The sequence below is a fragment of the Podarcis cretensis genome, assembly GCF_951804945.1.
Source record: "Podarcis cretensis genome assembly, chromosome: 1".
Lineage (NCBI taxonomy): Eukaryota > Metazoa > Chordata > Lepidosauria > Squamata > Lacertidae > Podarcis > Podarcis cretensis.
In genome coordinates, this window is record NC_137170.1 from 110,613,732 (window position 1) to 110,640,839 (window position 27,108).

The 27,108-nt window shown below is 44.3% G+C and overlaps 1 protein-coding gene and 1 pseudogene across 9 annotated transcripts in view; one reads left to right on the forward strand and one right to left on the reverse strand.

Annotated features, from left to right (window-relative positions):
* KCNH7 (potassium voltage-gated channel subfamily H member 7) overlaps positions 1–27,108 on the reverse strand; it is a 264,571-nt gene that overhangs the window by 125,867 nt on the left and 111,596 nt on the right. The gene's annotated exons all lie outside the window — the stretch shown is intronic.
* Positions 7,163–7,742, forward strand: LOC307219922 (small ribosomal subunit protein eS10 pseudogene; annotated as a pseudogene). Its single transcript has one exon. The product of its transcript is annotated as a small ribosomal subunit protein eS10 pseudogene (transcript).

A 27,108-nucleotide genomic window follows, 5' to 3' on the forward strand; every position in this document is an offset into this window, starting at 1 on the left:
AGAAATCCAACAGGTGTGTCCTAGATTAGCAGTGATGATGGGAAGTTTCCTATTGAGTTCAATGGGGCTTATTCCTAGGAAAGTCTGCCTTCCTGTAATTGCAGTGAGGATGGAGAACCAGAGAGGTCTCCCAGGTGTTGTTGCACTCCAACTTCCATCAACCCTGACTTTTGGCCATGCTGGCTGATGGGAGCATGAGTCCACCAATATCTGGAGCGCCACATGTTTGCTACCAGAGCATGTTCCTAACACTCATGCTCTGCTCCAGGAATGTTAAACTTGTCACCTTCCAGGTGTTGTTGGACTCAAATTCCTGTCAGCCCAAGATAGCATGCTCAGTGGTCAGAGATTATGGTGATTTGTTGAGTTTATATACTGCCCTATACCCAGAGGTCTCATGGCAGTTCACAGAAAAGATCACAACATATAAAATTAGAATAAAAACAAGAACCCTATACACACACCCCCTGGCAGAAAAGAGCCACATTTTAAAAGGGTATAGATTATGGGAGTTGGAGCCCTGCAACATAGGGAGGACCACAGCATGACCATGAAAGAGAACCAAGGATGGGAGCGTACGGTTAAGAACAGCCTCGGTTCTTAGTGGCTGTGGCAAGCTACCAGAAGCAGAAAATTAGACTTAGCCCCCATCACCTCATGGCATTCCTTTACCATCATTGATTTTGATCTGCTGCTCATGTTAAATATGCATTGTGTTTTATAGTTGCACCTAAGCTTGGTACCGTAGATAAGATATTATTATCCTCTTGTATTCTGCAGGGGTTGAGTCATGAATAATGTCGCTGGCTCATTATTGTGACACCACTAAATATGAATTGTATTTATATGACAATTGTATTGTATTGTATTGTATTGTATTGTATTGTATTGTGTTGTGATTACATTATGTGTGTACTTTGGTTTGTTTATTATGTAAACCACCCTGTGGCTTATTGACAAAGAGTGGCGCATTAATTTATAAGTAAGTAAGTAAGTAAGTAAGTAAGTAAGTAAGTAAGTTGCCATTCATTCCTGGAGGGGAAAGCAAAGTGTTAAAGCTGAAGGCAATGTTGCAGTAGGGGCCAAACGTGCTTGCAGTGGTGGGCAATTAAATGGATGTGGCTGCACAGCAATTGATGGAAGAGAGGAATTTCCGATCTAACCAGTAGGTGGCATAGCTGTCAACTTACAGATTTGAAAATAAGGGACCAGCAGCCAAAATAAGGGACCTGCAGCCTCACCTGTTCCAGGCATTCCAGTCTTCCTGTCCTCCTGCAATCTGGTCAAACTCATGCTGGTAGCTTCGAGAACACTGTCCAACCAACTTGGTAACCAAAGGTTCAACTGAATAGAATCTGAATCACATGCACCACAAGGCCTATGCAGCCACAACTTAAGATGGCTCCCCGGCCTGGCTTTGCACTGCAAAGTTTGCAGCAGCATGTGCAACAAAATGGCGCCCAGCATTCAGAAACCCCCTCAGCTTGCATTAACTAGCCACACAAAAGGCATGCAAGCTCCACCCCCCAGTCTTTCTTAGACTTCTTATTGGGTGAGCAACACAGCCAAGCAACACAGTTGGAGCCTCCCTCCTCCCTGGCCAGCAGGGAGGGAGGGAGGGAGAAGAGCTGCTTCCTTTGAAATTTAAGGGACATCATTTAAGGGACATTTAAGGGACATCCATCAATAAGGGACAGCAGCGGGACATGGCGCTGGAATAAGGGACTGTCCCTTCAAATAAGGGACACTTGACAGCTATGGTAGGTGGCAGTGGAGTCAGGATACTCGGCCAGCACTGTGGATGACAGGTCCTGCTTTGCCAGTGCTAATCAAGGTACTTCCTTGACTCCATCCGTGCCTCCCAGTAGCACACCAGAGATGGGGAACCTGTGGCCCTCCGTGTTATTGGACGACAACTCTGACCACCTGTGACCACAGTCCATGCTGGCTGGGGCTGATGGGAGTTGGAGTTCAGCTGTATTTGGAGAGTCACAGGTTCCCCATCTCCACAGTAAGGAAATCCTTCCTTCCTGATTGTCCCAAAGCAGCAGCTGAGAGGTTTGCTAGGGTCATCTTTTTGATGATGGTGTTGGAAGCAGTTTGAGTTGGTCCCAGTCTTGCTGAATCAACCGTTAAGAGCCGCTGAAGGCATAGTCAACCTCAGCCATTAATTAAGGAGCAGGAAATACCCAGTGGAAAATATAACAGACAAATGAAGGGTTGAAGTCTCACATAATGTGGATGTACAGAAGTTGTTTGCAAATGTGTTTGGATCTCTGTAAGCAGCTGATCATGGCTTTCTCCCCCCCCCCCATCATAGCTTTCCCTCCCATTCATTGTTCAACAATGACTTTGGGAGGGAAAGAGGAAGAAAGAGGGAGACTTGCTAACTAGGAAAGGTCTCGGCGGTTGCAATTAATCTCTTTGTAATTACATAGAATTAAAAATGGTTTTCAAAAATTGAATCATTTCCCTGAGATTATATCTAGCTCTCTTTTCAAAAATAGCGAAAATAATCAGGCTAATTGAGGGTGCAATCCCATATTGGATGGAAGCCTATATATAGGAACATAGGAAGCCTGCTTTATACTGAATCCGAACCTGGGTCCATCCAGCACAGGATTTGTCTCCACAGACTGTTTCAGACAAATTTCACCCCAAGCCTCTGATTGGGATTGAATGTGGGGTCTTCAGCATGCAAAGAAGATGGCCATCTATCAAGGATGCATTAGCTGAGATTCCAGCACTGCAAGGGGTTGGACTAGATGCCCCCAAAGGTCCCTTCCAACTCCACAATTCTATGTTCTCCCACTGAGCTTATGGCCCTTCCTCTTAGGGGAAGCTCTGCAACACCGGAGGTATGATCAATATGCCACTGGCGTGACAGATCTGCTGATGGAAATGTCCAGGGAACACTAAGAAAACATCAGTTCCGCTGGTGAAGATACACCAGTGGAATGTCTAAAAAGGTGAGTCTGGAAAGGTGTGGCAGAGGGGAGGAGCACACCTGGACTACACAACCACACCTCTGTTGACAATGCAGCTTTACATCAGCCCTGGGCCTGGAGCAGATAATCTCCCTCCTACGAAATTCAATGGGGAGATTATATATATATATATATATATATATATATATATATATATGTGTGTGTGTGTGTGTGTGTGTGTATGTGTGTGTGTGTGTGTGCACGCGCGCACGCGCGCGCGCATGCGCAATAGCTTCCTGTAGATTGAGAACCACCCCACCTGCATCATTATGAGAAAGCTGGCGATTAGGGTTGGGAGAGCAATATGGTTCCATTCACATTTCAGGGCAAATTGACTTAATCCTCCCTTCTGGACACAACACATGAACAAAAACAGAATCTTCTTTTGAAATCTGCACTTCTCCAAATGTCTCAGTGCAATTCTCCAACCATGGTGAGAGGAGACTGAGGCTTGAGCATCCTGTCACACTTTCACCATACATTTAAGACATACGGCTCCCCCCAAAGAACCATGGGGACTGCAGTTTACACAGCACTGATCTATATTCCCCACCACCCTTAACAAACTACAGGTCCCAGGTTTATCCAGGGAAAACGATGAGCTTTAAATGTATAGTTCACATGTGGCCACACAGCCTACACTCTCACATACTGGAAGAAAAGATGGTGATGTCTTATCTCCCTCTGCCCTGGAGGATTTAAAGTTATATTTGCTTCCTCTGGGTAGTGATCTGCTGGAAATATAAAGGGTGCTCATCTTCTTATTCCACAATCGCTACTGCCCTTATTAGGAGCCAGACAATTCCAGGCAGGCAACTGGAAGTAGAGGGAATGCAAGACAGTTTAACAATACATCTTTATATAGCTGCCTTTTCTGGCCTGCAGCTCTTACCCAGGCTAAACATACCCAAGTCTTTCAACCCTTCCAGGCCCCTCACTCATCTTTGCCAACCTCCCCCGTCCGTGTTCAGAACCACATCCACACTACACATTTAGAAGCGCTGTTATACCACTTTGAAGGTCATGGCTTCACCCAAAGAATTCTGGGAGCCATAGTTTGTTAAAGGAGCTAAGAGTTTGTAGGAGACACCCCCCCACACCCCCTGACAGAGTTTTGTGTGATTCCTCTGGGAAGGCATCAACGTTTGGCCCTGCCCAGCCATTGGCAGTTAGTTGCTCAGGGATGCCAACTTGCAAAAGAGCAAAACATCTCCCACTATTTACCGTATTTTTCGCCCCATGGGACGCACTTTTTCCCCTCCAAAAATGAAGGGGAAATCTGGGTGCGTCCTATGGGGCGAATGCAGGCTTTCGCTGAAGCTTGGAGAGCGAGAGGGGTCGGTGCGCACCGACCCCTCTCGCTCTCCAGGCTTCAGGAAGAAAATCCGCAGCCTAGGCCGCAGCCTAGGTCCCGCAGGGCTATCTAGGCTGCGGATAGCAGCCTGCTTCCCGGAGCGTCGGGCGCCCTGAAAGCAGAGCGCCTGGCGCTTCAGGAACACATCTGCAGCCTAGGCAGCCCTGTGGGAGTTCTCCGCAGGGCTCCCCACGCTGCGGATAGCAGCCTGCCACCCAGCAGGTGGGGTACCCTGAAGCAGAGCGCCCCGCGCGTCGGACAGACATCTGCAGCGTGGGGAGCCCTGCAGGAGTTCCCCGCAGGGTTCCCCACACTGCGGATAGCAGCCTGCCACCCGGCGGGTGGGGCGCCCTGAAGCAGAGCGCCCCGCGCGCCGGGCAGACATCCGCAGCATGGGGAGCCCTGCAGGAGTTCCCCGCAGGGCTCCCCACACTGCGGATAGCAGCCTGCCGCCTGAGGTAGACATCGGCCAGCCCCACAAGCTCGGGGGACACCAGGGAGGCACAGCGCCGTTCCTCAACCTGGTTCGGTTTCCCCGACCTGCTTTTGGGGGGGGGGGTGAAATAAAGGAAAAATTTTTCCCTTTATTTCCCCCCCAAAAAACTAGGTGCGTTCTATGGGACGGAGTGTCCTATGGGACGAAAAATACGGTACTTGCCTGGAAAACTAAGTTACTCTGCTTCATGGTTCCTAGTCAAAACATATAAATGTTTCTTTCTTGAAACAGCCTGCATGCCTTTCCATTTAAGACTGTGATTCTAACTGGATCAGTGCATCTGATCAGCTAGTAAAATTTTGGAAAACTTGCTTGAACGTTTGCAATGATGAATTGATTTCATTAGTTTTACCATTATTTAAGCACCGGAATATTTTTTTTCTGTTCCTCTCTTGCTTTAATTCAAGTCTCTTATCTTTCTAGTCGTCACAACATGCCCCCCCCCACGCCACCACTGCCCTTCCATCCCCTGTAAGGACATCAGTGGAATGACATAGGCGAGATGCATTGTATTGGAATCTATTTTGTTATTTTTGAAAGTTTTTGAAAGTCTGTTTCTCAGAGGGATTACGGCTAACCTTCACAGAAAGAATTCCTGAAGGTGGAATCCTTGCCAAAGATGATATCCTGGCTTCCCCATGCAAAGCCATCTGTCAGTCTGGCTTTCTGCCCTCCTCCTATCCTTGTTCACTGCCAGCCACTTGAAAAAGGAGCCAGAGATTAGCAGTCGAGAACATGCTCTGCATGCACAAGGACCCCGGCAATCCCCAGGGAGGGCTGTGCAAGACTCCTGTGTGGGAACCATCAGGAGGGGCTGCCAGTCAATGCAGACTAGGGACCACCAACCGTTTGGGGCTCAGAGGCCCCTTTAGAAATCAAAAGGAAACCTGTCACAGACATCACAAAGCACCCATTTCATAGAAGAAGTATGCAATGCTCAGACCTCCCTCTACCAAACAATAGGCAAAACACCTCTGCACACGACCAAATGAACCACAGACAAAACAAAGCGTGCCATTCCTCACCAAGCTAGGCAATCTCCCCATCAGACAGTCCCTCAAATATCCAAAACCATCAGTTATAGGGTGGGTGCCGAGCGAGGTGTCCAAGTCATTGTGGTTCCTATGTTGGAACCTTGTTGGGGACATCTACCCTAGTGGTAGAGGCAAGGCTGGCCCAAGACATTTTGGCACCTGATGTGAACCACAAAATGGCACCAGGGAAGAAGGGGTGAGTGAAGATCTGCAACAGGACCAAGGGGGGAATGAAGATCTACATCAGGATCTGCTGCCTCTGTGGATGTCCCGCCTGAAACAGTTGCCTCACCTTGCCTCATGATTGGGCCACCCCTGCATAGACAATATCAAGCTAGATGGACCATGTATAAGTCTTGTTTATTTGGGTTAGGTTTTGATGGGTATTGTGTAATGCGTTACGACATTTTTATTGTGTGATGTACATTAGAATGCAGTTGATGTGGGAAGGTTTCTCTCTGGTCAGGTGAAAGTTAGCTTAACTGTCATGTGGGACCTTCGCTGTGAGTCAGAATTCTATACAAGAGAAGGTATAGAGACTTCCACAGAGTCCTCAGTTGTTGGGGCTTAGTTAGGGTGGAGAGAATACAAGGGTGATTTGGCTAAGTGGTTTTAAATGGGTATTTAACTCTTTCCTCAAAACTACCTTGGTAGAACATTAATAGTTAAATAAAAGCTGTTGGTATTTAAAGTGCTGCAACAGTTTAACAAAACGCATGCTCATTTAAAACACGGTAAGGCTTTAAAGCAGGCATAGCAAACTCAGCCCTCTAGATGTTTTGGGACTACAACTCCTATGATCCCTAGCTAACAGAACCAGTGGTCAGGGATGATGGGAGTTGTAGTCCCAAAACATCTGGAGGGCCGAGTTTGCCTATGCCTGCTTTAAAGTAGCCAGCCAAGCTTGTGCACTTAATAATCATGTAATATTGTAATAAATAATCTTGTAATCTTGTAATAAATAATCACAGGTGCCTTTGATGAGCTCTGTGCCACACTTTCACTCCACAGTTACCAGGCTGTCAGTAAATTAAGGGTTCAGGCAGAGTAAGTGACATTGACTAGTTTAGAAGTGCCACTGGAGTGGAAGATGCATTTTGTGGTTATAGTCAGCAGATACTTTCCCCTTTTGCTCAACATGGACCAAATGTTTGTGTTGGTATAAGGAAGTTTCTTAGGAGCACATCTCAGGTGCCTGCTTTCCTGTGACATGGCTTTGTGAAAATGGACCTGCTGATTACGGTTCTGGAACTCACAAGCAAGGATTCAACAGAACGTCCCTATTCTTTCCAGCGTTCAAGCCTCTTGCCGCTGCCACAATGTTGATGCCTAAAACCCCCCGCATTGCCATCTATGAACTCCTTTTTAAGGAGGGAGTGATAGTAGCTAAGAAAGATGTTCATATGCTTAAACACCCAGAACTGGCAGACAAAAATGTCCCCAACCTCCAAGTCATGAAAGCAATGTAGTCGCTGAAATCTTGTGGTTATGTGAAGGAGCAGTTTTTGCGTGGAGGCATTTCTATTGGTATTTGACCAATGAGGGCATCCAGTACTTGAGGGACTATCTCCACCTGCCGCCTGAAATTGTGCCTGCCACCTTGCGTCGCAGTCATCCTGCAAATGGACGGCCCCGGCCAAAAGGTTTGGAGGGTGAATGTCCTGCTCCCCTTATACGGGGAGAGGCTGACAGGGACACCTACAGACACAGTGCTGACAAGAAGGCAGAGGCTGGAGCTGGGTCAGCTACTGAAATTCAGTTTAGAGGTGGATTTGGGCGTGGATGTGGTCAACCACCTCAGGAGAAATCTGTTGCTGTTTGGTTGCATCTTGTGTATAATAAATAGGTGGAAAATGCAAAACAAAACAAAACGTCCCTATAGGACTTTGGCTCCAGCTGGAGACGGGGAAACAATCTGGCTCGTTCCTTCCAACTGTAGAACCCTTCTCCTTCAAAGCAAGGTAGGCCTTAAAGCACATTACACATCCATTTTAAACATTTTCATATGAAAAGCCCCTTCTAATCTACTGCTAACTTGACTTAGCCTTAGCACATGCTGCCACAACAGCATGCCAAAACTCTTTAAATCCTGTGCTTTGCTGGATTTATTGTGGCAAGATAATGTTACTTTAATGAGGCATTTCATGATTTACTTTCCATTTCGGCATAGTTTAAAAACAAACTCACGCCATGGAAAGTGGGACACAATCGGCTGTGACAGCGCTTTCATTATGATCTCTTACTGCAGCCTTATAAATGGGTTTAAAATGGATATTATTTACCTACTGGGTAGTGCCGTCTCTCTTGGATTATGGGAGAGCCGTGGGCAATTTCTTTATTTAGATAGCAGCTTGCCTTTCCCCCTGTAATTTCAGGGTAAATATAGTTTTCGTGGGCACCACGCTTCCGTTTCACTCCGTTTCCACAGGCTCCCTGTTTCAGAGGCCGATTGCCCTGCAGAAGGAGTAGCCAATGGGGCACCTTTCAGACTCTAAACTCCTTTCAGCCCCAGTAAGTATGGGCAATGGTCACAGGGGGTGGGAGTTGTAGTCCGGCAACATTTAGAGGGCCCTACATTGGTTGTCCCTGTCACAGAGAAACTAGAGGAAACACTAAAGGTAAAGGGTAAAGGGACCCCTGACCATTAAGTCCAGTTGTGGCCGACTCTGCGGTTGCGGTGCTCATCTCGCTTTATTGGCAGAGGGAGCGGGCGTACAGCTTCCGGGTCCTGTGGCCAGCATGACTAAGCTGCTTCTGGCGAACCAGAGCAGCGTACGGAAATGCCATTTACCTTCCCGCCTATTTATCTACTTGCATTTTGACGTGCTTTTGAACTGCTAGGTTGGCAGGAGCAGGGACCAAGCAACGGGAGCTCACCCCAACATGGGGATTCGAACCACCGACCTTTAGATCGGCAAGTCCTAGGCTCTGTGGTTTAACTCACAGCGCCACCCGCGTCCCTCAGAGGAAACACTCAGAGGAAACACTAGGGAGCAGCAAAAGAGGAAGATATATTAGGGGCCAACATGGGACAAGGATAAATTATGGGGCCAGGATAAACACAATGGAATAAGGGAATCACAAAAAATATAACATAGGATGTACGTCACTTGATTCCTCAGGAATCCTTGCATCTTGAAACTGAATTCCAGGAGACAATTTGGAAACTTCACCTGGTCCAGTGGATGAATCGACAAGGTCTGGTGACAAAGAGGTTATTACACCTGTGGTCAGAGAGCTAGGCTGGCTCCCAGTCAAGTTCTGACTTTTAAGGCCCAAAGGCAAGCTTACCCAACAGGTGGGCCTCCAGATATTGCTGGGTTCCTGCTCCCAAGAACCCCAGCAGCATTGCCAATGGACAGGGATGGTGGAAGCTGTAGTACAACACTGAAGGGCTCTGCCCTGACGTCTTCAGAGATCTGATGGGAATTCCCAGCATGCCTCTTCACAGCACAGGATTAAGAGGCAGCAGCAACTGCCGCCATCTTCATTTCCCTGGATGCCTCTGGACCCAGAGACAATGGGAATAATGGAGAAGGCTGTGACTGCTTTATCAGACATTGAATCAAATCACAGGGGGAAATCTTCTCTTGAAACTGAGGGGGTATTTGGGAATTTGGTTTGTGACATGGTGTGGGAAAATAAATTGTGAAAACAATTTTTAAAAATCATCATCATCATTTTCATCATCGGGCATTCCTTAGAGCCCATGTATAGCTGACTTGTTGCCTTTCATATATGTTTGGACTCCAAGTCCCATCAACTTCAAAAAGCATGGTCAGGGTTGATGGGAATTGTTCCCATCTGGAGGGCATTTGGAGGTCCAAGGAGGACTTAGCCCTTGGATATTTGTTTGTTTGCTTGCTTGCTTGGTGGTTTGTTTGTTTTAAAAATTAAATTATATCACCTTTCCCAAAAGTTGAAGATCACTAAAAAGGAACTTCTTTGTCACTCCTAAGGGAGTTCTTTTAATCTTGGCCATTGTGCTTGTGAGACTTCCACCACAAACTAAATAAAAGAAAGTCAAATCGCATAGAAAAAGCAGCGATAAATTATATGGTGCATTTTTTTACCCCCTCCCCCCAAAAAAATTAACATATTGCCATGTGGTGTTGGAACATGGCTTGCAACCCTGGTAGTACTTAAATGAAAGAAGCTTTTCTAAATATTTTACAGCTAATTAATTAGTGATGAATAGAAATGGTTATTATGATACATCATAGATTTGTGTGAATTATTGAAAGGTACATTACATCAACGGATGTAAGGACAGTAGTTATAAACTGGCACACAAAATTATTTATAAATGTCTCGCATCTACAACAAGTTGCCACACCTAAAAGGATAATTTATTAAGAAAGTTTAAAATATTATATAAGAAAGCTCCCCACCCCCACTGCAGTTAAATTGGGCTGGTTCTAGACACATCAAAGAAGCGTTTCAGTTAAACACACTGCAAACTTTGTAAAACAGAACTCCACAGCGCCATTTGGTGTCACAGTGTTATAATGAATATGCAACGCATATAAAGCGCTTTTTCTTTGCCAGTGCAGGTAAGTCCCTGGAGTAATTGTTATGTACTGAAGTTCTCACCCTGGGCCAGCCGGGGGATACTGTAGATGGTTTTCATTCAGGTCCACGTATACAAATAAGGGATTGAAAGTGACGTTCAGTGATTGGATAGTTACAGAAAATGGTTACTGTTGCGTTTTGGTGGAGCTCTATATAAGCAGGCTGGCTGAACCCTTCAGTTCTGTTCTGTTCTGGGCCTGTGAATAAACAAGAGCTGTTTGAAGAATCGCTGTGTCATCTGATATGTTCACCCACAACTTAACAGTAATACTACTTAATGGCACCGTAGAATGAACTAGATAGATAGGATGGCTTCTTCCAAATCACCAAAAACAAGCTTGTTTTCTCCTTCTCTGGAGGGTAGGACCTGAACCAATGGCTTCAAGTTACAAGAAAGGAGATTCCAACAAAACATCTGGGAAAAACTTTGTGATAGTTTGACAGTGGAACAGTCTCCCTCGGGAGGTTGTGGACTCTCCTTCCTTGGTGGTTTTTAAGCAAAGGTTGGACATGGATGTTTTAGCTGAGATTCCTGCATTCCTGGGGGTTGGACACGATGACTTTTGGGTTCATCCAACTCTATGATTCTATGAAAAATGAGGATGAAAGATGACACCAATTTGCATAACATTTCCATATGTTAATTTATGTTGCGGATGTAAACTATATCCTTTACATAGAAATGCAATACATCCCACCACAGACTGTGAGCAGGTAACCTCTGTGCCTGCTGAGTGCTGCCCTGGTGCTATTGATGGGTTGGTTCAACACCCAGGGTCTCCTTTCTTACTGATTTTGATCTTGAAGCTGCACTTGGAACTGGACAACCCTTCAAAGAAAGAACTCCTTCAAATAGAGGATTGTCTCCAGGAAAGTAGGACGCCTGACCAACCTCAAGAACGAGCCAGAATGTTGAGAAATATTTAGTATCAAATGTTGGCCTAGTTGCACATCACACCTGCAGCAGCTCACACAAATGAAATAGTTATCTACGTTGGCACCTGTAGAGCTCATACTGGGAAGTTGCCTCTGTAGAAAAGGCTTACAAAGCACAGCCTATAAAACACACAGAGGTTAAAATACAGGTTAAATATAGGTTAAAGCTAACAGTATGTATTAAAATACAAATAAGGAAATATGATGATTACTGGTCACACCAAAATCATTGCAGTGGACCACTTGGGCAGAGGACATCATTGCTTCTGCTCTAAAAAAGTCCCAGAACTGCTCTCCTCCACTTTCTCCTTCCACAAATCGACCATAAAATATGCATTTTTGAAGTCTGGGATCGCGTATCTTAAGGCAGCTCAGGTCACCAGTGCATTCTATGCTCCTCTTAAGCAGCCTGGCTCTTTTTCATCTTATCCACTGTCCCTTTCGCTTTGCATCTCTTAAATGCCAGAGGTGATTAGCTTTGCTAGATACAAAGAAATATCCTTCCGCGAATAAGAGGAAGCACAGGATGAAAAACATAAGACAATATCCTGGGGGATCAGAAGCATGCAGGTTCACAACCAGCTATGTGAAGGAAACCACCAACATTGCTAAACAGGAACTGCTACAGCATGGAGCATCATGGAGCCTTCTTCAGATGGAGAACTGAGTGAGCTGATGTGACCTCCTGCTTAAATTGAACTGAAAGGTTTACCGTATATTTATTTTTTGATCTGTTGCTATGGAAGCTGTGGCTTTGATTCCTTGCACCCAACTAAGTACCTTCACACTCTTTTTCTCCTAATCCGTAGGTCTCTTCTCACAGCATGTTTACAATGTGGGAACTTCTACAGTGGAGCTGCTTCTAACACCACTTGGGTAACATGAGAAATCCCCCAAGTCATTGAGATGAGTCCACAGTACATTATTGTTGGAATAAGCAACAGACTTTAATTAAAGCCCATTGGGTGAGAGAGGAGAAAAGCCACTAACAGTTAATATCAGCAGGCATTTCTGAATACAATAGAAGGAAGGCAAAAAACAAACAAACAGAAAAACAGAAACTAAACTAAACTGTTTGTTCCTACATACATGAAGTTTACAGCTAGTTGTGTGAGTTGTTTGGGTCACTCTATCTAATCAATTCTTTTCCTCTCACCCAGAGGATAAAAGGGAACACACCCTTCACTTTCCCAAGAGATCTCAGTTAGATCCAGAATAATTAATCTGAATTTTAAAAACAATCTAAGAGCTGAAAAAGAAAGTGGGAAAGAGCATCATTTCCCCAACTTCCTCCTTCAGCTGTATGTGACAAGAAGGTAGCCTTTCTTGTGACTAATGTGGTTTAGAAATGCTCTTATAAGTAAATGAATTGGTGGTTTAGAAAGGCTTTTATAAGTAAATAAAACATCTCTGACTCACGAAGCCATAAATGTCTTATACCCCTCAGAGGCCACATTCTACCCTAGATCTAATCACGACCTTCAGGATAAAACACCTTCTTGCCAGTGAAACCTGTGTGCCAAATATGAACTGTAAAGTCACAGAGAGAGACATTCCTGGTTGCTACCCTACAGACAACTGCCCATTGCCACAAGTAGGGAACCTGTGTCCTCCAAATATTGCTGGACTGCCACTGACCCTAATGAGCATGGCCAAGGGTCAGAGGTGATGGATGTTGTAACCCATATGAAGGACAGCAGGTTCCTCATCCCCAATATGCATCCCCGATATGCATATGCTGAATGGGGTGAGTCAAAATAGATTAGGCTGATAAAGTCCAAATTGAATGCATGAATTAATGCAGTTGTATCTCAAAGAGTTCTGAAGGTGAGGAGCACTAATGTTCATTTGCTGTTAAGAAACTAATACAAAAAGAAAAATGGATCCGTTGAAACGAAGATGAATGATTCTTCCTTGCTCTGGATTGTGTAGCACTTGCTCCTTTAAGTGCCACTCCACTCTGCACTATCATTAGTTATCACTGAAGCTATGCAAAAAGTTACTATTTGGCATGAATGATGGTGGTCGCATCTTGTCAGTCGATGAACATTCCAACAAAGGACATAATATTTTGTAGCTTGTGGGGGAATTGGAAGATCCCTTATGGAAGGCAGCAAAAGGTTCCTGAGCAAAACCAGGAATGTTAGGTAGAAATACCTCATTACAAAAGGAAAAAAGAAGAACATTTTGTCTCAAAGAATAGGACCAAATACAATTGCTTAACCAAAATAAAAATACTGTGTTATGGGTTTGTTCTCTGTTTGAGCTTGAAGATTCAGTTATTGATTTTTCACAGGAGTGCTCCTTTTTCGGAATGAAAAAGTTATCCAGAGTCTCTCTTACATATTCAAGATTCTTAAATTCTCTTATGTTTCAGCAACATGGATGAGATTTCTGTGCAATGAGAGGTGTAGAATTTTGTCTAGCCTTTCTGTAGCAAGATCGTAATGAAATAAAAGTGCTTCTTAAATGTTATTTCCAAAGGTTGGTGCCAGACATTTACTGAGGTTCTGCTTAATTTAGTGCCAATTCAAATATTCAGAGAGGCCACCTAAGCTGTACTGCTTCAGAATACAGTGTCAGGGATGGGGGAGGTGAGGTTACACATTTGAATGTTTCCATGTGTAAAAGCCACTCTGAATGTGGAAATGCAGTCTGGGAGAAGGGCTCAAGTCTAGCCTTTTTGCTGGCTTCTTAGCCTTCTACAGATATAGAGAGGTGGTTTGTTTTGTTTCTGATACACAGAGCACTCAGATATATAACTTCAAACTCCATTTCTAAAGAAAGTTTCTTTCTGTGCTTGCAGCAACCAATGATATTGGGAAAGTCACTGAACTATCTCTGACGGCTTCCAAGAAGTTATTCCCCAATGGAAACTGGGTGTCTGGTACCTATAACTGCTTTTGGCTGGAGACTGAAAATACAGTCAAAATCTAGAGAGGGAAAACGCAAGTCTACCAAGGGCAGGACCATGTAGGTCCCTCCCCCTCTCATCAGATCTTTTCAGCTTAGATTGTCTTCTGTGTCAGTCATCTTCCCTGATGGACACAAACAAGGTAAAGTCACCAGGTCAACTTCCGCTAATGAGTGCAAGAAGGGTTTCCAGTTTCCAGGAGATCTGCTTAAGGCTAAACTATCCTTGCCTTTTCCTTCACATCAGTCTTGAATGAAACTGCTGTGTGCTACTGATTCATTAGTCCCATCTCTGCCTGGGAGCCATTTTCTTTATAGGAAATTTCCAAGAAAGTGCAACACATGTTACACTGATGAAAGAGCAAAAGGCTTCCATGCATGTGAAAGGGAAAGAGTTGATGATTTCCATCCCATTTCTTCTTTGTTTTGATAATGAATGTGATTTGCAGCATATAGTTTCCTCTCTGCAAAGCCACAATTTTTCAAAGAGACAGCATGACTATTGAACTTACCTCAAATGAATGGCTTTCCAGCCAACAGCAAATCAATGAACAAAGACTCCCCTTCCTCCAGAGTATGAATGTATCAAGCATCACAGCAACACCAAAGAAACACCACCTTGATTCATTTTGTTCCCTCCCAGATTACTAGAAATAAAATGTGCTGGAACAAAAGTTTCATTTTCAATAGAATCCCTGTAAATCCACCCAAAGGAACTTCTCTGCCTCTACTTCCCAGTGTAGACAGAATTCAGAAACCTGGAAAATAGTTGACAACCATTGATGCTTCACTGGTCCTGATTCTGGCTTTGAAGGACACAAGATGGTGACTTGGCGAGATTGTGGCTTGAATGACAAGAGGGCCAAACCAAGCCATGTCCACAATGGATAGGACTCAGCAAAGAGCTACTGCTATATAAAAGTGACTCAGCCCTGAGTTCTGGTCAATTAGGAGTCCCACCAAGGAGGACATGGGCTTCCAGAGAAAGCTACCACTGGCAGCTCTGGAGTTGGAGCAGTCCTCCAAGAGGCTCCCTTACCATGACTAGAATTCCCATTTGTGCTGAATATATAAGGGAGGATGGAAATCCAGGCTCTCTAACCTGGAGGTCAGACTCCCCCACTCCCACGTAAATCAGACTAATGTAAATCATGCTCTCTGAAGCCCATGCAGATTAGGATTGATAGACTAGAGATTAGCTACATGTTACCGAGAAGCTCTGCTTAGCTAGAACTCCATACAGGCACTGGAATTATCTATTCATTCTGACTTCACTCTAAGCAGTGAGTGCAGTGCTATTGCAAGATATTTGTTATTGCTGTTGTAGAGAAAACCACAGTAGTTTGAGCTAAGCAGCCTCCTATAAAGGCAAGCTACAGTAGCTCCTGCCAGACGTCCTCTCCGTAATAACACCATAAAGGGAATTTCCCCACAGCAGCCGTAAGTACAAAAGCGAAATTAAGTCCCTGAACCATGACCATATATAATGCAAGCATATATGGTTAATTAAATGGTTATTAATTAACACCAAGAAGGTAGGCATTCTCCAAAAGCATCTTCTAGGTTATCCAAGTCATTGGATTAAGTCAAAATTTACATTTCCTGTGAAATGTCTCCACCTTCTCTACTGTGCCCCTCCCTATCATAAAGAGTTAAACTCAGTCTAAAGCTCAATACACAGCTGGAGTAATTTCTATCTTATTACAATCATTCTACCATAATTTCCCCTTCTTCACAGAGATCTTAAGATATTTGTAATCCTGGTGGATTTCTTCAGCCATTTCAACTAGCAGAATTCAAACTACTGTGGCAGAAAACATTTCCTATACCAAAGTCAAGTTATCCCACTTAGAAGATTACGGAAAGGAACTCGTGCCAAGGCGCTGTTTCAGGATGATTGACTGTGATGATATACACAGTAGTTGAAATGCATTGCAGTATGTACATTATATATCAAGACACTGAAAATGAGGGGAATCAGCTGTCAAGCTATCAATTATTATATGTCATCTTGCAGTGCAACTTACATAATGTCTGGTGAATGATGTACCTAAATTCATAGAGCTTTCCATCTCAGAATAAAATAGACACCACATAGATGTTCAAGGAAGCTGGGCAACCCTTTGGTTTAAACGAGGCTCAAATAGTCTGGCACTGGATCTTCTTTTAGCAGGAGGGCTTTAATTATTTCAGATCTGGAACCTAAAAGTATCTAATTATTCCAGATCTGAGGCAGCCCCAAATCTTCTTAGGGTGCAGGATCTTGGCCTCCAGTGCTGTAACTTTGCTGCTTTATATTGCTTAACTTGTTGAATGATTTATGGCATTTCAATTGTTCTCTGTTTATATTTTGTTTTAACATGCTGTCCACCACGTGGGGGCTCTTTGGAATGAAAAGCAGTATATAAATAAATGGCTCGTGATGCCCCTAAATGTTCCGATCAAGCAAGAGAGAAGCATGCAAAAGCAGGCTTCTGTGTGCAGTTTCGTTTGGTGGCTTAGGAAGACACCCGCAAAGGAACAATCCTATATGCTGCCATCCATATGGCACTATAGTCCCATGTCTTGCAAGGCAGACAGAAGTGGCTCCCTTCTAGTTTTCATGAGAACCTTTTTCAAGTAAAAAATAATTTGCTGCGGAAATGTGGAGAATTTAAGACTCAAAAATTTAGGATTGGAAAAACGAGAAACTAAGAGTACCAGTATTGATGGATCCAGAATGTGGCAGCTAGACTGGTGACTGGGAGTGGCCACCGAGACCATATAACACCGGTCCTGAAAGACCTGCATTGGCTCCCAGTACAATTCCGAGCACAATTCAAAGTGTTGGTGCTGCCCTTTAAAGCTCTAAACAGTAGACCTGAAGGAGTGTCTCCACCCCCATTGTTCAGCCTGGACACTGAGGTCCAGTGCCAAGAGCCTTCTGGCAGTTCCCTCACCGCAAGAAGTGAGGTAACAGGGAACCAGGCAGAGGGCCTTCTCGGTAGTAGCACCCTCCCATCAGATGTCAAGGACTCTCCCATCAGATGTCAAGGAAATAAACAACTACCTGACTTTTAGAAGACATCTGAAGGCAGCCCTGTTTAGGGAAGTTTTTAATGACTGGTGTTTTATTGTGTTTTTAATATTCTGTTGGAAGCCGCCCAGAGTGACTGGGAAAACCCAGACAGATGGGCGGGGTATAAATAATTATTCTTATTATTCTTATTATCCTTCCATCCCTTTTCTCCACTCCATTTTCTCTTATCTCTGCACCCGTCCTTGTGTTGTCTGAAGGAGGGCCATGTCTTTTGTTTTTCTTTCGTTCTCCTTGGCCTCTTCCTTGTATATTTGAAGAAGCGGGAACAGAAAGAGCATGAATACCAGCAGCAGTGATGTTAAATACCAGCAGTATCTTGCACTTTAGAGCATTCCAGGTATTTGCATCCATTATCTTAGTAAACCCTGCAACAACCCTGGAAGAGAGGTCAGTACTGCTATCCCGATATTGCAGCCCCTGCAGCTTGCCTAAAGCAGGTTCATGGCAGAGAAGGGATTTGAACTGGTTCACAGCGCAGATTTTCTGGTTCACAGCTCAGCTGCACTACCGCCATGATGTAATCACATGGATTACTAAGCTATGGAGCTTGGCAGATAGCAACATAAAATATTTGATAAATGTTCCATGGAGCTTACAATAAGTTGCTCTCTCAGCTTTTTGGGATCTAGCTGCTGGAATCAGTGGGATCTTACTTTCCACCATGGTGCATCTGTCTGGAAACCTCCTAAATCCCATTGTGAAGTTAATGTCTCCCTCTCTCAAAATGTCATGTTCTTCTTGTATAAAATTAAAAGATTATTTTTATCTCCAGCTCCAGTATTAATAGCAGGTCAATGGCTATTTCCATCTGCCTCTCCATCAAAGTGTCAATGCTGATTAAGCACACATCTAACTACATTATGCAATGCAACCGCTGCTCAGGTTGGACTACTATTGTATTTTAATGGAAGTGTCACTGTTCCCGGCCATCGTAGCACCAATTTCACTAATGCCAAGATCATGGGCTTGACCTAGTTACACCATAAATGAGAGCATGAAAGGGTTTAGTGTTCTTCCTACTTCATGGACCCAGAGTGTCTGCTTTGTAGGCAACTTCTACAGTATAACGAAACTCTTCACATATAGTGCACAAAATGGTAAAATGGTTATTGGATTGTACCACTTTAGACTGCAGGTGGGCAATTGCATGGCTGAATACTTCCCCATATATAAATTTTAAAAAACCCTCCTCCACATCAAGTAGAATTAAGAGAGAAAAGTTCTAGGGTAGTTTCCCCCTGACACATTAACATATTTTATATGCAACGGAATTTTTTAAGTAGAGAATGTTCAAACATGCAGCCTTCACCAGTACCACTTGCCGTCTGATGTGGTATAGCCCAGGAACACTTTTTTCAGTAGTGGTCGCTAAGATGGGGCAGAGTTATGGAGATGCCCTCCTGACACTGGTGTTGCTACAGCTTATCTGGATGGGACTGAGGAAGATGGGGTTACACCAACACAGCCAATCCAATACTCCTGCCAGCACAGTTGCACTGCCCTGACCACACTTCTGCCCTGTCCCACTCCAGCAACATCAACGTAAGCTATAGCAAAACAAGTGAGGGCTCCATTACTTTGGTCCTCAGCACTCATGCTTAATCTCCTCTCCCACTGTTTACACACTGGGATCAGGCATCCATGAAACTGTTTAACGCAAGTGCTTTTGCCTGCCGCTGGTATTTTTATAGGGTGCTTTTCTAGCAACAACTTTTGAGTTCACAATACTAACCAAGGATTGAAAATTTATTCCCATCAATATAATTTCCATCAATATCACAACAGCATATACATAAAGCAAAAGGTCTGTGAAGAAGGTAGCAGGAAATTCAGAAAGCATTGACCTTTTCTCTTTGTTTGAATGAAATATTTCTTGTGCCTTTTTTGTTCTGTTTGTGCTGTGAGCTGCTACTCACTTATGTCTTGCATGTGAAAAGTAGACTTATTATCTATCTCTATCTATCTATCTATCTATCTATCTATCTATCTATCATCTATCTATCTATCTATCATCTATCTATCTATCTATCTATCTATCTATCTATCATCTATCTATCTATCTATATCCATCTATCATCTATCTGTCTGTCTGTCTGTCTATCATCTATATATCATCTATCATCTATCTCATTGGGCAGAACATGATCCTGAGTCTCTCCTCCCCTCTTTGCCCCCCGTTTTGAAATCTTCATTCTGTTCTGAATCTTGCACTTTGGGAGGGGAAGTCGTCTTTGGTGTTCTCATTCTATGCACAACGAATAGCCTACATTTCTTAACACTACAGCAAGGATGGGGAACCTTGTGGCTTCCCAAATCTTGCATGCTGGCTGGGACTGATGGGAACTGTGGAGTCCAGCAGCATTGTAGCACCAAAAATTGCCCAACCCTGGGTAAGTAGTGATAATGATTGTGATATTAGTGGCATTTCTTCCTTGGCGGGGCGAGGCATCTGTTTGCCCTGCGTTGATCTGAGCTTCACCCAAGGAAGGGTTTTTGTCATTGTCGTTGTTCAATGAGAGAAACATCTTTCATTACACTAAACATGTTAGTTGTAAATAAGATGACTGGCCTTGTCCTTTGCTGCCCTGACCCTTTATATAAAGGAATTTTACACTGCCATTAAAAATATATGACTCCAGGGATTCGGTTGACAAGGTGAAGGCTGCTGGAATTTGCCTTAATGGCCAAGCTGACTTGGACATTCTTTGGCAGTTCCTTCTTTCGGTGAATAATTTACAAAGGCTCTCAAATGCTTTGAAGCAACTTCAATGCAAGTTGCAACTGACTCTCCAGAAGAATCATATAACAGCTTCACCCCAGGTTCCACGGCAGCACAGAATTAAAAAGCACTTAATGGTTGGTTAATCATTCCTGTAGCTTGAGAAAATGTGGCTTGGTTCTTAAAGACATTCTTATCCAAATCAGCATCAATGGCACATGGTGAATTGTAGTTGACATAGCCCTGGAAAGGGCGCATAGAGGATTGGCTTACGTGTACATCTTGACTGCACACTTGGAGCTGATTCATTCACACAATCACTTTCACCACTTGATGCCTACAGTATCCAGAAGGGCTTGTGTGTGTGTGTGAATGGACCATCACAGATAAGAACATCACAGATATAACTTCCATGCCTCAGCACATCATCTCAAGTGCAACGCTTTTCAGGGGAATCAGTTCATGCACTGCAGTCTTATACCTGAGAGCAATGCCCAATGAACTTAGTTGAATGCTCAGATAGCTCCAGTTGTTGTTGTTGCTGCTGTTTGTTGTTTATTTCATAAAATTTATACGCTACTTGATTGTAAAAAAGGAGAAAACCTCAAAACCCCCCTCAAAATCTGAAACAGGAAAATCAAGTGAAAAAATACATTTACATTAAAAGGTAAAGTTACCCCTAACCGTTAGGTCCAGTCGTGGATGACTCTGGGGTTGCGTGCTCATCTCACTCTATAAGCCAAGGGAGCTGGTGTTTGTCTGCAGACAGCTTCTGGGTCATGTGGCCAGAATGTCTAAGCCGCTTCTGATGAACCAGAAGTGCCAGACCACAGGGCCACCCACGTCCCTACGTTTAAATTAAGCAAGAGTAAATTATTGAGAAAGCAAGTTACATTCATGCAGACCTGAAGGGCTGCTTGCTCCCTCGTGCCCCTGCTTGCATCTCAATATATGGCATGGATAGCCTAGTTGGCTTTCTGGCACTGTCTGAAGTTGGACCACTCTTCCTTGAGAGCCTTGCAAGGCCCCTTTTCTTTCCATTCCCGCCCCCCCATAGACTCATAAAAACATAAAAAAAGGCATTTCAATTTGTACCCCTGAAACCTGCAGTAGATTTTTTAAAAATCTGGCTCTTTTGTAGTCCTGTGCTTGCTGCTGTTTCTTTGTGTTGTGTTCTTGTTGTTGTTGTTGTTGTTACTTCATTACGGTATTTTATTTTATTTTTATTTCATCCTGCTTTGGGGGCATGTCCCTGAAAGTTGTCTATACATTAAAAACAAAGAAGGATTTCCGTGCATGGGAAATCCATGAATCAAATAGGATTCACGTCCTATGAGGGACGTGGGTGGTGCTGTGGGTTAAACCACAGAGCCTAGGACTTACTGATCAGAAGGTTGGCAGTTTGAATCCCCACGATGGGGTGAGCTCCCGTTGCTCGGTCCCTGCTCCTGCCCACCTAGCAGTTCGAAAGCACGTCAAAATGCAAGTAGATAAACAGGTACCGCTCCAGCAGGAAGGTAAATGGTGTTTCCGTGTGCTGCTCTGGTTCACCAGAAGGAACTTAGTCATGCTGGCCACATGACCCGGAAGCTGTATGCTGGCTCCCTTGGCCAATAAAGCGAGATGATCCCTGCAACCCCAGAGTCGACCACGACTGGACCTAATTGTCAGGGGTCCCTTTACCTTTACTTATCCTATGGGGTTGATATTTTCCAGGGCTACACCCAGTGCTTGATATGGTTTATGTAACCCGGTCAAAGTCTCAGCAGGAACAATTGGAGAGACAGATTCAGGGTGTTATTTTAGTCACTTTTCTTCTTCATCAAGTTGTTTTCAGGAATCTGTTTGAGAAATTAGCATTGCTCACCCGAAGCTGACTCATACGTTAACAGGGACTATATTTTCTGTGCAACCAGGCTGGTTGGAGAGCAGATTGGATCTCTGGGGAGGAAGATGATTGCCCTCCCATCCCCAGCCAAGTCAGGCATCCATCACACATCCAGAGTTGCAAGGACAAGGGGTGTAACTCCTAGCCAAGAATAATTCCACAACTCCTCTCATTTTCAAAACCAAAGGCTATATTCAGAGTAGATCCACTGAAATCAATGGATTTATTTAAGTCAATTGATTTCAATTGATATTACTCTGAGACTGACTGACGTTGGATATCATCCAAATCCAAGGTGAGCTTTTGAATACCTTTCAATCAACTTAAAAAAGAAAACTGTGGCCATGAGCCAAAGATAAACACTTCTAAGTCCCACTGATTTCAGTGGAGGGAAAGCAATGTTCTTACTTCATCATTTAAAATCAATGGCAATTGCAAGTGTTTAATCATTCTGACTGAAAAGGGTCTCTCCAAATTCTCCACACTCTTCAGGATGACACATGTTGCCATTTTTTTCTTGGAATGTGGGAGGGGAAATTCTCCAATAGTATTCCTTAGAAAATCCTTTTTCTTTTTTTCATTCCTTTTTCTTTTTGGCTCTCTTAATGTTGAATTAAACTCTATTGCCATTTCATATTGATAAATGAAGGGAGGAATGGGCAATCTTTCAATGGGTGGAATTCAACGTTGAACTACATTGAACATTCTGTCTCCACAAGCATATCAGCTTGCTAGATGGAATGATTCCTCCTCCCCTCCACCTGTGCACTGTTTTGAGGGCTTCTCCCAATCTTTTAGAGCTATTTTGGGGGGGGCGGGGAAAAAGGAAAGACACAGGGGGAGGAGAAGGGGAAAGACCCATTGTGCAAGTGTCCTAGACTTGAGGCTTGTCAGGCGAATCTCTCCCTATAAAATTAAACAGTATTAAAAGTGGATCCACAATTGTGCCTCCAGACTTGTGCGCAGTGAAACTGGGAAGGCCCATGTTGCAAAATGTTCTCAAGAGGACTGAAATTCTCTGGCAGGGCAGGGCGAGGCAAGCATTTCTTCTTCAAAAAGATAGCTAGAAAAGTGTTTTCAGAGACATTTCAGTTTAGCCCTACTGCTTAATCTACCACCCTGACAGTGAAATCCTACCCATATATACCTAGAATTCAGTGGGGCTTATTATTCCCAGGTAGGACTGCAGCCTGAGTGCTACTTACCTGAAACCTCCTCTTTTCAATGGTATAACTGCATTTTTATTTATTTTTTGCACAAACCTAACTGTTAACTGCTTTATAATCCTAATCCTAACCATGTTCACTTAGAAGTTAACCCTACTGATTTACATGAAGTGACCTTGATTTTGATTGATGCTCCTCTTAAACATGAGCACAGGCAAACTATTTGTGGGGGTGAGAAGGGGAAAGGGGAGGAAAATTCTGTCTTCAGCTGAAGGTTTATCTCTAAACTGCTCCATTTCTGCTATTTGCGATTCGTGATTTGCAGTGTTCCGGGATGTCACATTGGGTTGTGTTCATTCATTTATCAGAGGAATACACTTCTGAGTCTGAAGTACGAAGGAAGTACGATAAACAGCCAATAATGACTAAGGCAACGTGCATAACAAATACTCTGGCTGAAACCCTGACGCGGCTATTTGTCGTGTGTGAATGAATGTGTTATTGTCCTAAGCGCTCATTCCCCAAACAATGCATTTACTACCAAAATGGCATTTCTGCAAATACCAAGGAGCAATGAAGGGGAAAGAGCACTGGCATACTTATATGCTTCAACAGCTACTGCACATCCATCTGGCCTCAGGATAAGAGTGAGAGAATGTGTTGGTCTGGACTTGCCCCCTTACAGAGCAAACAGAGGCAACAAAGGGAAAGAGAAGCTTCAAAGGGAGGGGAGAAAGGAAGCAGAAGAATGGCAAGGAGGGACTTTTCGCAGCAGAAGCGAAGGAGGATAATGGGTAGAGCAATCCTAAGAATGTAAGAAGCGCCTGCTGGATCAGGCCTATACCCCATCTAGTCTAGCATCCCATTCTCACAGTGGCCAATCAGAAGTCTGTGGAAAGTTTGCAAGCTGGACATGAGCGCAACAGTACACTGCCCACCTGAGATTTCCAGTAACTGGTATTCAGAGATGGAAACCCTCAGGAAGGATGTCATCATATAATGGCAGTGGGACTGGTGGGGGATTCTCAACTGCTTTAGTCTCCCCACCTCCCTGTCTTGAGGCCTTCTGCCAATGGCATGTTCGATGGGAAGAAGGCGAAGCTCCAAATGATGCTCGCGCCCTCCATTGTCAGAGGCTAGTGGCAGGTCAGCTTAGTTCAGAGTTTCCCACTTGGGTCTCCAGCTGTTGTGGACTACAACTCCCATCATCCCTAGCTAGCAGGACCAGTGTTCAGGGATGATGGGAACTGTAATCCAAAAAGCAGCTGGAGACCCAAGTTTGGGAAACCCTGGCTTAGTCCCAGAGCTTAGACATCTCCACCCATCTCTCTCCAGCATGAGTGCTTTTTATTGCTTTGTTAGGGATTGGAGTGCCATTGTATTTTGGATACCACCTTGAGTGCTATATTGTGGAAAGGAAGGGTGTAATGAATTAATGAATTAATAAACCCTGTAGATGTAGAAACTCAGATAAAGACCCTGAGGCCCTGAAGGAGGCATTCAGAGTAGAACAGCCTTCCTCATCTGGGTGCCCTCTAGATGTTATTGGGCCACAGCTCCCATCATGGCTAATGATCAGGGATGACGGTGTGTGGTCATGCAACAGCATCAACAGGGATCAGGGTTAGGAAAAGCTGGAATAGAAAGCACTGGGCTAGACAGAGCAGTGGTCTGACCCAATATAAGACAGTTTCATACTCTCATCTCCCTTTTGTTGTTTTCCTTAATTTAGTTTCTGAGAGATACTCTGAACAGCAGGGAAAGCAGGTCACAAGTCTCAGCAAGCAGACAAGCACGAAAGCAAACAAATCAGCGATTCCAGGGCACATTTCAGGATGCACCCAATTCTATTTCAATTTGACAAAACCTTCAAGCCCATCAAGTTTCCCTCCTATTTGGAAGAGATACACTCTTGAAATAGAAAATCCTGCTTTTCATCAGTTACTCCAAAGAGTATTCCCCCCCCCCCCGATTGCATATTAAGGCAGTAGGTGGTGTGTGTTTTTCCCCTTTTCTTTTCCCTTTGCATATGTTTCCAGTTCCTAATTCTCCTGCAATCACGGTAAGGCACGTCTCTCTATTGATCTGCTTTCACAGTGACATCACCTTTGCCAACCTCTTGGAAGTAACGGCTTCCCAGCTTAGCTGTTGACTTTGTCTTGTCATCCTCTCTGTGCGAGAACCTTGTACCCCTTCCCTGCTCCTCATGCTCAAAGAGTCAGAAAGTTTCTGAGAGCTATGGCTCTCCTTTCAAAGCTCTGCACTTCCCTTGCCTTTCATTTCCAAAACAACCTCTTAAGTTTCACCCACAACTTTCCCCTCCTGTATCAGATGTATTCATGCATATTCTTTTCAACTGATCCTCTATCAGAACATTTGTTTGCCTTCGTTTTGTACTAGTTTGTTACACAAGGATGTAACCCCTGATAGCTCAGTCAGGAGAGCACGAGACCATAGCCTCCAACATTTCTCTGATGAAAATAGGGATGTCCCATTCCACCCATAATGATAATTTTACTATTTATACCCTAAACAGCTTACTGGGTTGCCCCAGCCACTCTGGGCAACTTCCAACATATAGTGGTACCTCGGGTTAAGAACTTAATTCGTTCTGGCGGTCTGTTCTTAACCTGAAACTGTTCTTAACCTGAGGTACCACTTTAGCTAATGGGGCCTCCCGCTGCTGCTGCCACCGTGTGATTTCTGTTCTCGTCCTGAAGCAAAGTTCTTAACCCGAGGTAATATTTCTGGGTTAGTGGAGTCTGTAACCCGAAGCGTCTGTAACCTAAAGTGTCTGTAACCTGAGGTACCACTGTATATGAAAACATAATAAAACATTAAACATTTTTTTAAAAAAACCCTTCCCTATACAGGGTTGCCTTCAGATGGCTTGGGGGGGGGCAGATAACTCCATACCCTCCAACATTTCTCCAACAAAAATAGGGACATCCTAAGGAAAAATGAGGGACGCAGGTGGCGCTGTGGGTTAAAGCCTCAGCGCCTAGGACTTGCCGATCGAAAGGTCGGCGGTTCGAATCCCTGCGGCGGGGTGCGCTCCCACTGCTCGGTCCCAGCGCCTGCCAACCTAGCAGTTCAAAAGCACCTCCGGGTGCAAGTAGATAAATAGGGACCGCTTACCAGCGGGAAGGTAAACGGCGTTTCCGTGTGCGGCTCTGGCTCGCCAGAGCAGCGATGTCACGCTGGCCACGTGACCCGGAAGTGTCTCCGGACAGCGCTGGCCCCTGGCCTCTTAAGTGAGATGGGCGCACAACCCCAGAGTCTGTCAAGACTGGCCCGTACGGGCAGGGGTACCTTTACCTTTACCTTTAAGGAAAAATGGGACATTCCAGTTTTAAATCAGAAACTGATTTAAAACAGGGACACTTGGAGGGTCTGTGGGACCCATAATCTCAGGGTCATGGGCCTGAGCCCCTGACTGGGCAAAAGCTTCCTGCATTGCAGGGGCTTGGACTAGATGCCTCTCTGTGTTCCTTTCTAACTCTATAATTCTATGATGTGTCAGTGCCACTGGGCCCTGTCTGGGAGCTGGGACCCAGTCAGACATCCCAGTGTGCCAAGGGCTGATGTAAGGCCTGGCCATTGGACTCCAGTTTGTGTTTGGTTAAGGACAGTAGCTCAGTGGCAGAGCATCTGGTTTGCATGAAGAAGGTCCCGCTTTCAATCCCTGGCTGCTAGCAGTCAGTGTGAACAGTGATGAACTAGATCAACTAACGTACTGATTCAGTATAAGGCAGCTTCCTGTCTTCCTGTGTTCTGCCATATCACCAGAAGTTACCAGGTTGCTAGCCTAGGAGCTGTCAATTAGTACAAAAGTATCAATAGCCCCCATAGTCACCTGTAAATTAAACTATTTTACAAATGCAATTAAAATATTCTTTTTTAAAATTCTTTTTTCAGTTTTTACTTTTCATTAAGACCAGATAAAACCAGTGTTTTTTTCTGG